Raw genomic sequence first — 5000 nt, 5'->3', positions numbered from 1 at the left:
TAGCGTTTAACTATGGATCCACGGTACAGAATGCAAAAATATGATTGTTAAAATTTTCGACTAATCGGTTCTAAGAGGCGAAGCAATACGCCGCTGGGACTTTGAAATATTTCGGAGCGCACCTAAAGTTCGTTATTTTGGCTAAACGGAGCGAAAATCTGCATTTATACCATCACGGACGTTAGTTTAATAGCGTTTAACGATCGATCCACGGTACAGAATGCAAAAATATGATTGTTAAAATTTTCGACTAATCGGTTCTAAGAGGCGAAGCAATACGCCGCTGGGACTTTGAAATATTTCGGAGCGCACCTAAAGTTCGTTATTTTGGCTAAACGGAGCGAAAATCTGCATTTATACCATCACGGACGTTAGTTTAATAGCGTTTAACGATCGATCCACGGTACAGAATGCAAAAATATGATTGTTAAAATTTTCGACTAATCGGTTCTAAGAGGCGAAGCAATACGCCGCTGGGACTTTGAAATATTTCGGAGCGCACCTAAAGTTCGTTATTTTGGCTAAACGGAGCGAAAATCTGCATTTATACCATCACGGACGTTAGTTTAATAGCGTTTAACGATCGATCCACGGTACAGAATGCAAAAATATGATTGTTAAAATTTTCGACTAATCGGTTCTAAGAGGCGAAGCAATACGCCGCTGGGACTTTGAAATATTTCGGAGCGCACCTAAAGTTCGTTATTTTGGCTAAACGGAGCGAAAATCTGCATTTATACCATCACGGACGTTAGTTTAATAGCGTTTAACGATGGATCCACGGTACAGAATGCAAAAATATGATTGTTAAAATTTTCGACTAATCGGTTCTAAGAGGCGAAGCAATACGCCGCTGGGACTTTGAAATATTTCGGAGCGCACCTAAAGTTCGTTATTTTGGCTAAACGGAGCGAAAATCTGCATTTATACCATCACGGACGCTAGTTTAATAGCGTTTAACGATCGATCCACGGTACAGAATGCAAAAATATGATTGTTAAAATTTTCGACTAATCGGTTCTAAGAGGCGAAGCAATACGCCGCTGGGACTTTGAAATATTTCGGAGCGCACCTAAAGTTCGTTATTTTGGCTAAACGGAGCGAAAATCTGCATTTATACCATCACGGACGTTAGTTTAATAGCGTTTAACGATCGATCCACGGTACAGAATGCAAAAATATGATTGTTAAAATTTTCGACTAATCGGTTCTAAGAGGCGAAGCAATACGCCGCTGGGACTTTGAAATATTTCGGAGCGCACCTAAAGTTCGTTATTTTGGCTAAACGGAGCGAAAATCTGCATTTATACCATCTCGGACGTTAGTTTAATAGCGTTTAACTATGGATCCACGGTACAGAATGCAAAAATATGATTGTTAAAATTTTCGACTAATCGGTTCTAAGAGGCGAAGCAATACGCCGCTGGGACTTTGAAATATTTCGGAGCGCACCTAAAGTTCGTTATTTTGGCTAAACGGAGCGAAAATCTGCATTTATACCATCACGGACGTTAGTTTAATAGCGTTTAACGATCGATCCACGGTACAGAATGCAAAAATATGATTGTTAAAATTTTCGACTAATCGGTTCTAAGAGGCGAAGCAATACGCCGCTGGGACTTTGAAATATTTCGGAGCGCACCTAAAGTTCGTTATTTTGGCTAAACGGAGCGAAAATCTGCATTTATACCATCACGGACGTTAGTTTAATAGCGTTTAACGATCGATCCACGGTACAGAATGCAAAAATATGATTGTTAAAATTTTCGACTAATCGGTTCTAAGAGGCGAAGCAATACGCCGCTGGGACTTTGAAATATTTCGGAGCGCACCTAAAGTTCGTTATTTTGGCTAAACGGAGCGAAAATCTGCATTTATACCATCACGGACGTTAGTTTAATAGCGTTTAACGATCGATCCACGGTACAGAATGCAAAAATATGATTGTTAAAATTTTCGACTAATCGGTTCTAAGAGGCGAAGCAATACGCCGCTGGGACTTTGAAATATTTCGGAGCGCACCTAAAGTTCGTTATTTTGGCTAAACGGAGCGAAAATCTGCATTTATACCATCACGGACGTTAGTTTAATAGCGTTTAACGATCGATCCACGGTACAGAATGCAAAAATATGATTGTTAAAATTTTCGACTAATCGGTTCTAAGAGGCGAAGCAATACGCCGCTGGGACTTTGAAATATTTCGGAGCGCACCTAAAGTTCGTTATTTTGGCTAAACGGAGCGAAAATCTGCATTTATACCATCACGGACGTTAGTTTAATAGCGTTTAACGATGGATCCACGGTACAGAATGCAAAAATATGATTGTTAAAATTTTCGACTAATCGGTTCTAAGAGGCGAAGCAATACGCCGCTGGGACTTTGAAATATTTCGGAGCGCACCTAAAGTTCGTTATTTTGGCTAAACGGAGCGAAAATCTGCATTTATACCATCACGGACGCTAGTTTAATAGCGTTTAACGATCGATCCACGGTACAGAATGCAAAAATATGATTGTTAAAATTTTCGACTAATCGGTTCTAAGAGGCGAAGCAATACGCCGCTGGGACTTTGAAATATTTCGGAGCGCACCTAAAGTTCGTTATTTTGGCTAAACGGAGCGAAAATCTGCATTTATACCATCACGGACGTTAGTTTAATAGCGTTTAACGATGGATCCACGGTACAGAATGCAAAAATATGATTGTTAAAATTTTCGACTAATCGGTTCTAAGAGGCGAAGCAATACGCCGCTGGGACTTTGAAATATTTCGGAGCGCACCTAAAGTTCGTTATTTTGGCTAAACGGAGCGAAAATCTGCATTTATACCATCACGGACGCTAGTTTAATAGCGTTTAACGATCGATCCACGGTACAGAATGCAAAAATATGATTGTTAAAATTTTCGACTAATCGGTTCTAAGAGGCGAAGCAATACGCCGCTGGGACTTTGAAATATTTCGGAGCGCACCTAAAGTTCGTTATTTTGGCTAAACGGAGCGAAAATCTGCATTTATACCATCACGGACGTTAGTTTAATAGCGTTTAACGATCGATCCACGGTACAGAATGCAAAAATATGATTGTTAAAATTTTCGACTAATCGGTTCTAAGAGGCGAAGCAATACGCCGCTGGGACTTTGAAATATTTCGGAGCGCACCTAAAGTTCGTTATTTTGGCTAAACGGAGCGAAAATCTGCATTTATACCATCACGGACGTTAGTTTAATAGCGTTTAACGATGGATCCACGGTACAGAATGCAAAAATATGATTGTTAAAATTTTCGACTAATCGGTTCTAAGAGGCGAAGCAATACGCCGCTGGGACTTTGAAATATTTCGGAGCGCACCTAAAGTTCGTTATTTTGGCTAAACGGAGCGAAAATCTGCATTTATACCATCACGGACGCTAGTTTAATAGCGTTTAACGATCGATCCACGGTACAGAATGCAAAAATATGATTGTTAAAATTTTCGACTAATCGGTTCTAAGAGGCGAAGCAATACGCCGCTGGGACTTTGAAATATTTCGGAGCGCACCTAAAGTTCGTTATTTTGGCTAAACGGAGCGAAAATCTGCATTTATACCATCACGGACGTTAGTTTAATAGCGTTTAACGATGGATCCACGGTACAGAATGCAAAAATATGATTGTTAAAATTTTCGACTAATCGGTTCTAAGAGGCGAAGCAATACGCCGCTGGGACTTTGAAATATTTCGGAGCGCACCTAAAGTTCGTTATTTTGGCTAAACGGAGCGAAAATCTGCATTTATACCATCACGGACGCTAGTTTAATAGCGTTTAACGATCGATCCACGGTACAGAATGCAAAAATATGATTGTTAAAATTTTCGACTAATCGGTTCTAAGAGGCGAAGCAATACGCCGCTGGGACTTTGAAATATTTCGGAGCGCACCTAAAGTTCGTTATTTTGGCTAAACGGAGCGAAAATCTGCATTTATACCATCACGGACGTTAGTTTAATAGCGTTTAACGATGGATCCACGGTACAGAATGCAAAAATATGATTGTTAAAATTTTCGACTAATCGGTTCTAAGAGGCGAAGCAATACGCCGCTGGGACTTTGAAATATTTCGGAGCGCACCTAAAGTTCGTTATTTTGGCTAAACGGAGCGAAAATCTGCATTTATACCATCACGGACGCTAGTTTAATAGCGTTTAACGATCGATCCACGGTACAGAATGCAAAAATATGATTGTTAAAATTTTCGACTAATCGGTTCTAAGAGGCGAAGCAATACGCCGCTGGGACTTTGAAATATTTCGGAGCGCACCTAAAGTTCGTTATTTTGGCTAAACGGAGCGAAAATCTGCATTTATACCATCACGGACGCTAGTTTAATAGCGTTTAACGATCGATCCACGGTACAGAATGCAAAAATATGATTGTTAAAATTTTCGACTAATCGGTTCTAAGAGGCGAAGCAATACGCCGCTGGGACTTTGAAATATTTCGGAGCGCACCTATAGTTCGTTATTTTGGCTAAACGGAGCGAAAATCTGCATTTATACCATCACGGACGTTAGTTTAATAGCGTTTAACGATGGATCCACGGTACAGAATGCAAAAATATGATTGTTAAAATTTTCGACTTATCGGTTCTGGATCACTGAAAAATCAAAAAAAATTATTAATTTTGATTAATTAAATTACATATGTAGTTTTATATTGTTATAGTCTCGTATTTGTTAATGTTTTGTCGTAAGAAAATGCAAAAATATCGTTTTAATGTTTTCGTCTCATCGGTTCTGGATCGCTGAAAAATCAAAAAAAAATATTAATTTTGATTAATTAAATTACAAATGGAGTTTTATATTGCTATAGTCGCTTATTTGTTAATGTTTTACCGTAAGAAAATGCAAAAATATCGTTTTAATATTTTCATCTCATCGGTTCTGGGCGGTTTTAAAATTTTTTAAAATATTAATTAAACCCATGATTTACATGAGAATGTGAATTTATTATGTCCTG

Source organism: Osmia lignaria, unplaced genomic scaffold (genome assembly GCF_051020975.1).
Source record: "Osmia lignaria lignaria isolate PbOS001 unplaced genomic scaffold, iyOsmLign1 scaffold0054, whole genome shotgun sequence".
Taxonomy (NCBI): domain Eukaryota; kingdom Metazoa; phylum Arthropoda; class Insecta; order Hymenoptera; family Megachilidae; genus Osmia; species Osmia lignaria.
The sequence above is the reverse complement of the archived record's forward strand: the minus strand, read 5'-3'. Positions refer to the sequence as shown.